The following is a 14429-nucleotide window of genomic DNA, read 5'->3' on the forward strand; positions in this document are numbered from 1 at the left end:
TTTCTTTCCTTTCATCACACAAACCCACTCAAGAACAAACACTTTCTCTCTCAAGACCCGAATCCAAATCCGGGTTAAAGTAAGGAAGATCTTGGTGTTCAAGTGTCTTCAAGTAACAAGAATCACGTCCAGATCCTCGAGTCGTCTCGGATCCGAACCGAACCCGAAGCAAAAGGTAGGTTTCAGTTTAAATGGTTAAGTTTTTAGTCGGTTTCGACATGCAAACTGATAGGATGATAGATCGGGCTGTGAAATGTAAGAAAAACATAAACTTGGTGAGTTATAACCTCACGGGTATGTTATAGGATAAAAATGTGATGTTCGGACCTCATAAAACACGAGTATACAAAGTTGGTACAACCCAAAACCCATAAAAAGGGTAAAATCAGGTCCTAATAAAGAGTCACGGAGTAATAGCTTTAAAATGGCAAAAAAAGAAGAGATGTAAAAAAATGGATGTTTCCCATGAGAAGAGAAATTCTTCCATGAGAAGATAAATTCTTCCATGAGAATTTCTTCCATGCGAAATTCCATGGCCCCCGTTAGCTGAGGGTTTCATTATCATAGATATAAGAGATACTAGTAACAGATAATTGACACGCGTAATGTATTGTACAGTTAGCCGTGCACAACTAAGGAAGGGCATTACCATCAACGGCGAGAGAAACCGACTCCAGGTGAGTTTCTAGCCCCTTATATGTTATGTTTTCGGGGCTGTGTGCATACCCAATGTGATAGTTGTTAATACACTTACCTTAAGTGGAGAGTGTATGATACGCGTATGATATGTGTATGATATATGTATGATTAAGTATTGAATGTTATGATAGAATGTTTATACGAATGAATATGTATGTATGTATATATATATATATACACATATATATATATACATATATATTTATATACATGATTAGAAGATATGTATAGTATGCACGTATGAAAATGAATGTATGAAAGAGTGAAGAGACAGGTATGGTTAGTTGAGACTGAGGAACCAAACCCTAATAATATCTGAGACAGAAGGGACCAGGCCCTAATAATATCTGAGACAGAAGGGACCAGACCCTAATAATATCTGAGACAGAAGGGACCAGACCCTAAAAATATCTGTGATGGTAGAGATGGTGTAGCCTATGTTATACCATAGGGGATTAAGAAAGAAAGTATGAGAGCACGAATGAATGTATGTATGTATGTAAAGCAAGAATGAAAGAAGTAATAGTAAGTAAAGTCCGAAATACGTATCTCCGGACACGTATGAGTAAGAACATGAATGTATTGTATGTTAATTGATTAACTAGAACTCACTCAGCGTAGCTGACTTTTAGTATGCACGCATGTGAATAGGATGCGACGGGTTGCTTAAGGGAAGACACGTGGCAAAAAAGTGAAGACTGGCATCGAAGAAAAGAAGATTCACGTGTCGTTTACATTACCTTTTAAGACTTAATGTGTTTTGTTTAAAAACAAGCACTTATGTTATGTAAGAATGTTCAATATTATGTATTCCACGAAAAGTTTTTTATTAACTATGATTTTAGAACTGTGTTTATGAGTAAATCCAACGCCAAAGTAGGGCTTCCGGGAATGGGGCCTTACAGTTAAAGGAGCTGGCTTAAGGATGGCACATGGTAGGGACTGGAAGACTGGCATCTCGGGAAAGAAATATTATGAAATATGATGTTATGTTAAAACAATTCAACTTTTGTTAAGACAAGATTTTGTTGTTTTGTAATATGATGGTTGATGTTTTAATATTCCGCGAAAGTTTTTAATTAACTCTGATATTTAAAACTGCGTTTATGAGTAAATCCAACACCAAAGTAGGGCTTCCGAGAACGGGGCCTTACATTAGAATGCTTGGGTGTCTATGTTTTTCAGCTGTTTTGAATAACACTAATAAGTTTTCTAGTTATGCTGAAAAATGTGTGTTTCTTCGGTATTCTAATCAAAAGAAAGGATATAAATTGTGGAATTAAAACGAATAACATTCTCTAGGGATGTGAAATTTTACAAATCCATTTTTCCATTTGTTGATAATAAAGTTTTGCGAGAACCTGATAATATTCATATTGGTGTCAACAACTTAAATTTTTTGATCTATTTGAACAAAATGATACCCAACATTCTAGTGTTCAGGACATTTCCGATGACGAAATATTAATTCAGGTAGGCAAGATACTTCTACCCATCAGTCTCAGTGGTCTAGAAATGACCCATGCTGAAGGTGGGACTGGTCATGTTCCAGTAGCCAAGTAGTTTAGGGTTAAGTACTGGTAGGGTTGAGGATGTAGGAAGAAGTGATGAAATGTCTAATGATAATAATTTTGAGGGTATTGAGGTTGAAATAAAACATAATATACCAACTGTATTAAGAAGATCTACTAGGAATGTTAGTTTTCCTAGGACTTTAAATGATAATGTTATTGAAGGCAAAGTTAAATATGGCCATGAAAAAGTTATGAATTATGCAAATCTATCTATGCTAAATAAATGTTTTACTTCTGTGTTATATAAGAGTAGTGAACCAAAAACTTATTTTGAAGCGGCTTGTGATCCAAATTGGATTATAGATATGAATGATAAGATTGAGGCTCTTAATATAAATAAAACGTGGGAGTTAGCAGATCTACCACCCAATAGAAAAATTATCGGGTGTAAACAGATTTTCAAAATTAAATAATAGTCTAATGGAGAAGTGAAGAGATTTAAAGCAAGGCTGGTGGCTAAAGGTTTTAATCAAAAAGGAGTAGATTTCTTTGAAACTTTCTTTCCTGTAGTTAAGATAGTAACACTTAGGTGTGTGTTATCTATTGCTGTTAAAAATGGTTGATCAATTTCTCAACTTGACATTAATAATGCCTTCTTATATGGTGATTTGTATGAGAATGTCTACATGTCTTTACCTAAGGGATATTTTTCTAAAGGAGAAACTTGAGTGTGTAAATTAAAAGACAAAAAAAAAAATCTTTGTATGGCTTGAAACAAGCCTCTAGAATGTGGAATGAAAAACGTGTCAATGTGTTAGTTGAATTAGGTTTTGTTCAAACTAAATGTGATTATTCCATGTTCATCAAAACGAGTACTTTTATGCTTATTGCGTTACTTGTTTATGTAGATGATATAATATTAACCGGCAACTGTCAAGAAGAAATATATAAAATAAAAGAATTTCTTAAAACAAAATTCATGATAAAAGATCTTGGTGATCTTAAAACTGACAAAGGTATTTGTTTGTCAAAAAAAAATGTATTGTATAGATTTACTAGCTGAGTATGGCGTGACATGATGCAAACCAACAGTAGTCCACTTGAACAAAATTTTGTGATAACAAATAAGTGTAAAAAGGATAGTGTTGTGTTAACCAATGTAACTTGTTATCTAAGTCAATATATGCACAAACCTACTAATTCACACCTGCAAATTGCTATAAGAGTTTTGAGGTATTTGAAGGGTGTACCAGGTTAAGGAGTCATGTTTAGTAAAAGTGATTCTTTTGATCTAAAAGGTTATTCAGATTCTGATTGTGCCAAGTGTTTGGAGTCAAGGAAATCTGTTACTAGATACTGTGTCTATCTTGGTAGATGTTTAGTTACATGGAAAAGCAAAAAAAAAAACAATTAACCATTTCAAGTCTTCTACTGAGTCAGTATACCGGCAAATGTATGCCGCAACATCAGAAATTATGTGGTTAATCAACTTCATATCTGAACTTCTTGTAAATTTGTATTGTGATAACTCGGATGCAATATCTATTGCAACCAATCCTGTTTTTCATGAGAGAACAAAACACTTTTGAGTTGAATTTTTTCTTCTTGAGTAATAGGGTTTCAAAAGGTACTATCAGGACTCTTGGTATAAAATCTGAACATCTATTAGCTTATATTTTTACAAAGGAGTTATTAGTAAATCAACATGCAGAACTTTGTAAAAGATTAGGCTTATTTGACGTGTTTAGTCATTGAATTGGGGGGGTTTAAAGTTACAAGTGTTCTAATTCAATTCAATGTGTTTTTATTTTTATGAGACTTCTAGTTCCGGATGGTTGAGTGTGGGCTAGTGTTTACAAGTGGACCTAGAAGTTTAATGGGCTGGATGGGCTTTGTTGCTAGTTAAAGATTGATGCGGGTCAAAGTTGTTCGATACTTTTGAGTCTATATATTCTGGTCTTCCCAATATTATTAGTTTCACTTTCTTTTTTTACATTTCTCTCTCAAAAGTTGATATCTAGAGTTTGATTTTGTTTGCTATCTTCGTAATCATTACTTGTTAGATCTTAGTGTCAGTGTTGCAGATCATCTTCTTGTTGATCTGTTTTGTAATCAAGACTTTGTGATCTTTCGTGGTGTTTGATTGGGCTTCAAAAAATAAAGTTTCGATTTATCTCTTATCTGATTATCATTTTAACACACCGCATAGTTAACGTCTAACGAGTTTTACAACGTAAGCAGGTATTCAGAAACGGATTCTGAGTTTAATTATCAAACAGAGGCTCTCATGGTAGCAAAATATTTTGAACGCTTCATTGTTCTCTCGATCTCGGAAAAGATGTAGGGATAAATGGATAAATATTGCAACCTTTAAATTGTTATTAAAATTATGATTTAGATAAAGATTACAACATTAAAAATAAAAAAAATTAAGAAATCATGATGGATAAAGATTGCAACATCTAAATAATCTATTAATGCAAAACATGTTTTTCACAAGACCTTCAAATATGTTATTCATATGGGATACTAACTAACCAGGACGAAGGTCTATGGGATCGGGGGTGACCCTGGCCACTGCCGTTTTCTCGATTAATAAGGTAAATTTCGTAATTTTTGTTGGAAAATTTTTATAAGTATTGAGCACGGTCACCCCCAAGGTATTTCTCCAAAAAACTACCGGTCACTGTTGAATTTTTTTATATAGCATCCCAGCATTTGATTTTTGTTTATAAAACCTCGCATTTTTCTAAACAAATATTAATCGAATACTAAAAGCTTTGTTTATATAAAACTCAAACTTGAAGGAGGATATTTGTAACAATAATAAACTTGTTTAAACAACAACAACAAAAAAGAACAACATTATCATTGGGTTAGGGTTTGAACACCATCTACCATTCATTCAGTACATAACTCAAAGTCACTGCCTCACTGGAGACCACCGGCCACCACTAAGCGCACATCATCGTCCTCCGCTGTCAGCCTCCTCCCTGGAGACCATCGGCCACCACATGCAAGACAACGCCTTCACCTTGGAGACACCACACACGCTGCAGCATTTAGTAATCGCACCCTTCCTCGTGCATTATCATTAATATTTTAGGTCCTTTGTTGGTTAAAAAATTATCTAGTTTTTGCAAATTTATTTATATTTTTTTTGTAAGAATAATCATTTGAATGAATGAAGAAAATTTAGATATTTAGATTTCATATTGTTTTGACCCGACCGACCGAATCACCCACCGACGCGAACCGAATCGTTGAACCAAAAATTTTTAGGTCTGTCTTCGATCACCGCTGTCACTAAGTCCAAGCTTCACCACTGCAACTAATCAATTTCCATTTGTACATATTCAACCTAATTAACTAATTTTTTTAATTACCGTTTCTTCAATTTAATGCATATAAATGATATAACAATTAACGCATTTATTACTATTTAATATTTATTAATTAGCTCAATTAAAACCAATTATGGCTTTTTAAAAATTATATTATTAACAATTTCTAATTAACTCGATGTGAATGCAAGGTCATGTGGAAAACATGTTTTGCTTTAAATATATATTATAATTGTTTCATATGCTATGACATATACTTCCTGTTTGATTTCACGTATAACTTGTATCGAATATTCAAACACTTTTTATTGACATTATATAATTGTTTTAGCGCGTGTAATACACGAGTTACTAACCTAGTTTGCATGGTAAAGTAACATATAAAACGAACTAGTGTTTTCCCTTCGCGCATAACGCGAGAAACTCGGTAACAGCTCGAGTTTCTAAATAAAGATATACAAATACACCATGATGACTATCACTTCGATATAAAAATGTTTCTCTAAATATGAAAGAAAACTTGGTTTGCATAAGTTTGGCTCATTACGGTATTGACGTGATACTGCACTCAACATATAGCTTGCAATAAAAAAATATATTGTATTGCAAATATAATTTCGTTTTCAACGGAAGTTATATACTTTATTGTGAATATACCATTGTTTTAACGGCGTTGATAAAATAAACATGTCGTAATGATATACTAAAAAATCTATAAAAAAAAAACACTTTGTATGGTGGTCAAAGATCAGCAACTTAAATATACATATATAATAATAATAAATTAGGGAACATATTAAAACCATGAATATTTGGGTGGGGGGGCAAAATTAAATAAAGTTTAGCAAAAGAGAATGTTTGGAATCAATTAAAACAGTTTAGGACTTTGAGGGGGCAAATTTGCAAAGACTTAAAAGTTGAGGGACTAAAATTATAAAAAAAAAACTTTATTGTAGCCGTTTAGGTTTGGTTAATATATAGTATAATTTTAAAAAGCTTACGAAAGCAAATTTGGTAATGGAACCGACCATTATCGGTTAGCCAATCAAATAAATAAATCATTGTTTATGTTCATTTTTCTTCATTGGTTTATGTTAGTGAATCGTTCACAAACAAGTTCATCTCCTTAATAAAACAAATATGAACAAGGCATGCTGTTCGATTAAGTGTCCGTGAACCTTTCGCTTGTCAGTTAAAAGCTTGAAAGGCAAAATGAACATTGCTTTTGTTGGTTCGGTTCACTTACAGCCATAGCTACGAGATGTATATCAATTTTTATGATCGGACTGGACTAGTCTGGCCGGTTAGGCCGAAAATGGCAGTCATTGTCTATTCAGTTGAGCACTTCATAGTCTTTCATTTGGGCATGCCGATTAGATCCTCAAATAAGTAAGAATGAAGAACTTATTAAAATAAAAAAATAATAATAATAAAAAAGTCACACGATTTGTCTACGTCTTAATATTTTACTTTAAAAATTCCTAAAAAACTTTTAATTGTTTATGCAAAATGGTTCAAAGCGCTTATCCACAATGATTATCTCTCATGTAATTTTTTGTTCGGTGTTTGCGCCGCTCTCCAGGTTGTGGAGTTAGCGGGTGGGTGTGCTTGGCGTTTGTTTGGTTGTTTGTTGTTTATAAAAGTTCATAGTTCAAAAAAAAAAAAAAACAATAATGATTAGCTCTCATGACTAATGAATGCTAACTCACTTATTTTGCATATATCCGTAAGATCGCACTCGCATTGGAAAGATTCAAAAGCCAATGCATCATGGATGTGTTGCTATTCACACTACCATGTCGATCTTAACAAATGATTGAAACCTTTTTTACTATAAAATATTATTAAATGCTCTACCTGCTACTTTCCAAGTTCAACCGGGTCCAAAAACATTACACATGAAATAATATTGATTTGAAAAAATTCGCAATGGATCTACTTTCACTACTTGATTTTATCCAATGGAATCAAAGATTACCAAAATGTTCATCTAATATGCCGTTCAGATATAAATTTGTCCTCTCAAATATCGTTTTGTCTTCATATAAAGTCGTCCTCCTTTACAAAGGCTACTCCTTTAAAGAGACGGATGCAGGAAATTCATTAAGGGGACACAAAATGGATCTGATAAAAAATGAGCCAGGTCAAATATAAACTGGCATTACCTCTTTCTACTGTAGGTCCCTGAAATGGAATGATAACGAGATTGTCACGAACTCTAAGGGCGCATTCGTTTCATGGAATGGAACGGAATTAAAATTGGAATTTGCATTGGATTTGGAATTGGAAGGAATTGGATTTGGAATCTAATAAGCATTCTAATAGAAATTGGAATTTGAAGGAATTGAAGTCCCATTCAATTCTTGATATGTTCGTTTGAAAAATGAATTGGGAATCATTTTTTTAGCGAGGATAACGGCGCAAACATTTTAGTTTTTTTATTTTTTTGGTTCAATTTATATTTTGAGCTATGAATTTTTTATCATTAATTTTGAATATTTTTTTGGGGGGCTTTTAAAACCCCTCAAAAAAAATATTCAAAAATAATAATAAAAAATTCATAACTCAAAATATAAATCGAAAACAAAAAAAGTAAAAAAAAAAAAACTAAAATGTTTTATTCATTGTTCTCGCTAAAAAAAATAAAAAAAAAAACTCGAGAAAAGATTCCAACGAAATCACTTGAAATCCTCTACATTTTGGAAGGATTTAGAATCTCACTATTTAAAGGAATTTGAAGGAATTGAATTCCAATTCCTTGACAACTGAACACACCATTTTAGATTCCCACGAATTAAGATTTTAATTCCAACGAAACGAACACACCATGTCGTGGTATTTTAATTCCAATTCCTTTGAATTCCCACAAATTCTGTGAAACGAACGTGTCCTAAGAGTTTATTAAGGTATTAGAGCAAGTAATAAGACAAGGTATCAGACAAAAGCTTCGCGGGTATTGACTATATCTGGGTAGCGATCGATACACAGCTTATAACACGGTAGAGGCAAACAAAGCAACTACAAAACCCTAGCCGAAGTCGTGTTTATATAACGCAACTTCACTTATTGTCACACCCCGGTCCAGGGCCTAGTGGTGTGACCAGCAGTTGGTACTTGTTTTGTAAATATATCAGAGTAGCGGGTTCATTTTAGCGGAAGTCTTTTAATATTAAAATATTAAATTACATTACCAAAATTTCTCGGGAATTAAAATACCCAAGTTTCAGTTTTACAAACAGTGATATTAATAATACAAGGATTTATAATATTCAAAAGCGAGCCATCTTGAGCGATCTTCTATAACTTCAATCCTTGTATACCATCTAATTACCTGCAAGGGTGGGAAAACACGTCAGCTGTATACTGGTGAAACGTCGACTCGATAAAACATTTATAACAGTCGTTAAGTACAAATATAGTATTCTGTTTCACAAGCTCAGCAGGAATGCCTATCCATTCCCGGGATTTGTACCACTGTCCTACACACACAATTCAAAGGTTCCCCGAGTACATAGCCCCTGTTCGGAGACAACCTTCCCCTAGGCTATGTAACCCTTATGGAGAACTGGTTATGACTGACTTGGTTTTATATGCCAATTATCAGTTATGTTTGGATCCAGATACATGTGTATTCGGTCTGAGTTGCTTTTTATTATCTATTTTGTATTATAACGATTTTATAAATTATATCTCATGCATACATTTATCAGACTCTTCGTAATAAACAACCAGGTTATTACAAGAGTAAAATCAGTTCAGACAGTAAAAGGTTAACGTGTTCACCTTATATTATCAGTTGGAAATATTAACCTCCTTGGCTTCAGTATGCTATTAACCTATATATCATAATAGGTTTGCATAAGTACCTAATTGGTATTATTCAGCAGACTTTAAGTCTGTTTCAGTTTCAGCAGACTCGAGGTCTGATCAGCAGACTCGAAGTCTGATTCAGTTTCAGCACACTCGAGGTCTGATCAGCAGACTTGAAGTCTGATTGAATTTCAGCAGACTCGAGGTCTAATCAGCAGACTCTTCTCCAGGTAAGCAAACGGGTCCCGCGGTTGATTGGGATTTGTATGAATTGCTTTCCTTATGCAAGAAGAGTCTACTAATGATACCCCCTTCCAGTTACTACATGCCCGTCAAAATAATAGTTTTGTAACATTACTTCACGTGGAAGCAACGTCTTTGCTTTGTAAAACATTACTTGGAAAATATTAACAGTTTAACGACTATACCCTTAACCTAAGTTGTAACTAGATATTTAAAGTAACTAGTAAAATAACTTAACCTTAATCCTACCTTAATCGGCTTGATGGGACTTAAGAACTTAAGAAATCAGCAGCAATTCAGCTTGTACTTCGTTTACGTGATCAACAGCTCGTTAACAGCGTAACGACTCCTCGTTTCTTCGCAAGAACAGCCCTCGAAACCCCGGAACAACCTTGGCACGATTTCCTAGGTTATGTGTGTGAAATGAAGGTGAAAATGAGATGCATTGGCTTGAACCCGTAGCTGCCCTTTTATAGGCGAGTTTTGCAGACCATCGCGTAACGCGATGGCCTTTTCCCCAAGGCCGTCGCGTAGCGCGACGCCACAATTAATCAGAAGCTGCCACGTGTTGATACGTGGTTGGCCACGTGTCCCGGGTTACTTAACCTGGTCATCGCGTAGCGTAATGGACCAGTTAGGTTTGGCCGTCGCGTAGCGCGGCGCCCCCTTTTTCTTGAACTATGTGATTCTCTGTTGCGTAGCGCGACAGAGTTAGTCAGGAGACCATCGCGTAGCGCGATGGGTCTCAAAACTCAAATTTTTTTCATTTTCAGTCCTTTAACTTTCAAAATTGACATTTTTAGCCAAAATTAGATGGGGTATTTTCACGGTGTTACACTTATTACAAACATGGCGAAGTTAAGCGAGTTCTCCACTTTATTAACTTCGCTCCTAAACATCTTCGCCTCTACCTAATTCTAAGCATACTCAAAATATAAACGTAAGCATCCAAAACATAATGTATCATATACATAGTCAATCACAAACATAAACCAATGTGTTGGCACCAATATGCACAAACATCTACCTGAACCACTATTTAACACTGGCAAGTATCATCTTTGTTTTCTTTCTCCCTAGCGACGGAACCAAATGTTATATATGAAAGGGGATCAAAAGAGAGCTCATTCTTAAAGAGAGAACTAGAGAACTAATAAAGTACTTTTAATTTAACCAAAAAAATACTTTTAAAATTCTTTTTCTTTCATCTTTTCTTATATGTTGTTATTCTTCATCATAAAAAAATATAAAAATAAAAAAAATTATAAAAAAACTCGTTGCAGTGCACATATGCAATACATCGACTCCTTTTTAGAAAAGAACTAGAGAACTAATAAATAAGTATTTTTAATTTAATCAAAAAAGTTTTTAAAAATTTTTTTCTTTCATATTTTTTTTTTGTTGTTATTCTTCACCAGAACATATATAAAAGTAAAAATAAATAATACTAATAAACTCGTTGTAGTGTACATATGCAATACATCGGCTTTTTTTATATTGCATATGAGCAATAGTATGTATTTTATATGTACAATAGTGTTTAATAGCATGCATGCAATTTCTTGTATTGTATATGTGCAATAATGTTATATTATACGGAAAAAAAAAAAGATCGATATAACGCATATGTGTATTAGTGTCATATTACATATATGGAATAGTGTGTATTGCGTACAAGAAATAGTGTTGTATGCGTATATATTCAATAGCGTGTATTGTATAATAATTGTGTAGTATTATATATAATAAAACATTGTTGTATATATACAATACCCATTATTACACACATGCACTACATCAACAGGTTTTTTTATGAACAATATCAACTTATTAGAAGGAAAGGAAAAACATAATTTTTCTTTTAAAAGTTAAAAATAATTATTTATTAGTTTTTTAGTTCTCCTTTTAATTTACAAAAAGTCACAAAAAGATGATTTAGATGAGCTGAAGTGTTTTGGTAGTTTAAAGTTATATTATTTCAACTAGCTTTAGAACCCCGTGTATTACACGGTATAAGTTAATGTATAAATTATAATAAATAAGTTAATACAAATAAAATAAAAGATAATTAATGTTAAAAAGCAATATTACTGGAAGCAGCATTTAAAACAGTGAGGCCTTTAAATCTGAAGGATGTAGTTAAAGCCTTTCACAAAAATGTTTTTCACTCCATACCCTAAACCCTAAATCATAAACAAAAAAAGACACCAGATTTTTCTTTTTAAACAGCTTTCATGATATCCTTATAAACACAATGTTGTTCAAATGTCCAATAGTCTTATACTAAATATAAAAAACGAAAATTTTGCCTATGATTTTTAAGACTTATTAAACATTGGATATTTGTAAAAAGTAAACAAAATTATTATAGTTTTCTTCAATATGAAGATTCTAAAAAATTAAATGTTAGTGTATTCTTTAAACACAAATTCTTTTATATACATTTTAATTTTAAAGAAAATATCTTTATAACACGTTATTATTATATATATTAGTATTTTTTTATATTAAATATGTTTACATTATAATTTATAGCATTAATAATTCAATTAATAGAGATTGACCAATTAATACGGTATGTTAAATTTATAATCAATACTATATTTAGAACAAAATATTTTTTTTGTTTTCCATCAATAAAAGAGAAGTGATTTGGGCGGGAATTTGATAATGAACATCAACCTCAGAGTGTCATGTGTCCAGATTATTTTCTTTATTAGTATAGGTAGATGGAGACTTTCTTTTGTTAGTTTTTTAATTGGGTCACAAAGCAAACATTTAAAAGTCCACGTAACATAAAAAATAGCGCACGAATCATGTTTCTCTTTCATACTCTTCGCCCAAACTCCAAAAGAGTGAAAGACACCCATAAGAGAATGTTGCAACCGTTGCACACCGGCTAGAAAAGAACTTTCTTGTCATGCCACGGCTAGATTTCGGTTCTGTATGACATGTTGTCGGCCAGAGAGTCAACGAATGGTTGCACTGACTAATTGTTTGCTCATTATGTAAGGCCCTGTTACCGGTAGCCCTACTTTCGTGTTGGATTTACTCATAAACACAGTTCTAAATATCAGAGTTAATTAAAACATTTACGCAGAATATAAAACTTTCATAGAACATTACATAATTCATAACTTGTCTCAAAACATCCTTTGTCTTTCAACATTAAAGCATTAAAATTAAAACATCATAAGTCTTCAGATGCCAGACTCTTATTCAGTGCCACGTGTCTCCTCAAGCGAGCTGCCTCATCCTACTCACCCGCGTGCATACTAAAAGTCAGCTACGCTGAGTGAGTTCTAGTTAATCATACACTATACAATACACATAAACTTATATTATTTCATTCATACTTTCATACTTTCATTCTTTCATTCTTTCCTACTTTCATTCTTTCTTTTATATTATCTTACCTTCATATCTTACGTTATAAAGAGCATTACGCCCTACATTCCTCGAGTATTATTAGGGCTCGGTACCCTCCTTCCTCGAGTATTATTAGGGCTCGGTACCCTCCTTCCTCGAGTATTATTAGGGCTCGGTACCCTCTTTCCACGAGTATTATTAGGGCTCGGTTTCCCTCTTTCCACGAGTATTATTAGGGCTCGGTTTCCCTCTTTCCTCGAATATTAGTAGGGTTCGGTTCCCTAGTTCTCGAATATTAGTAGGGTTCGATTCCCTCTTCGTTACCATACAACCATACATCATACCTCGAGTATTATTAGGGCTCGGTACCCTTTTCGTAACCATACAACCATACATCATACCTCGAGTATTATTAGGGCTCGGTACCCTTTTCGTAACCATACAACCATGCAACCGTCATTTCCTTCTTTTATTAACTTTATCACGTTCATACACATAAGCATACATATCATACTTACCTTACACATAACGTTACAACCTGACAGTACGTGCAATATCCGAAGATCGTTCACGTACCATCAAGCAATCATTCATACATATCATATCATTCACATAAGGCATACACTTATCTCTTAGGATAAGCGTATTAACAAACATATCGAGTATGCACACAGCCCCGAAAACATAACACATAAATGGGGCTAGAAACTCACCTGAACACGGTTACGTTCACCGTTAATCGTAATCCCTTTCTTCAGTTGTGCACGGCTGACTTTTTGAGCTTGTTTGGATCTCGTTTACTTGTTTAATCACAACCAACGCTCTCTCTCTCTCTCTCCCGGATCTGCCCGGTTCTTCCCTCGGCCGGCGGCGAAGTTGTGTGGTGTGTGTGTTTTGGAGTGTGTTAGAAAAGTGATAGAATGAAAGATATTTTTGGGTTTAGGGGGTATTTATATCCCTTAAATCCCATGGACCTAAGGCCCATTCTCATTTAACCCATCTCAATTAATCCAAGTCCATGATCCGCTCCTTACTCGATATCCAATAATTAACGCGAAATCACTAAACATAACTTTCTTTACTCAACATTAAAATTTTAGGATGTTACAAGTCTTCCCTCCTTAAAGAGGTTTCGTCCCCGAAACCTAACTATTACATAAACAGACTAGGGTAAAACTTGCGCATCTCATCCTCGGCCTCCCAAGTAGCATCTGATCCCTTGCGGTGTTTCCATATCACTTTTACCAAAGGTATAATCTTGTGACGAAGCTGCTTCTCCTTGCGGTCAACGATCTCTATCGGTTGCTCGATGTAGTTCAATTGTTCATCAACTTCAATGTCCATCAATGGCACGTGAGACGTGTCATCAGCTAGACACTTCCTCAGATGAGAAACATGGAAGGTTGAATGAATTCCTTCTAACTCATCGGGTAAATTCAGTTTATAAGCT

This window comes from Bidens hawaiensis, unplaced genomic scaffold (genome assembly GCF_021521415.1).
Source record: "Bidens hawaiensis isolate Kalapana, Puna unplaced genomic scaffold, B.hawaiensis_p1.1 tig00013614_1, whole genome shotgun sequence".
Lineage (NCBI taxonomy): Eukaryota > Viridiplantae > Streptophyta > Magnoliopsida > Asterales > Asteraceae > Bidens > Bidens hawaiensis.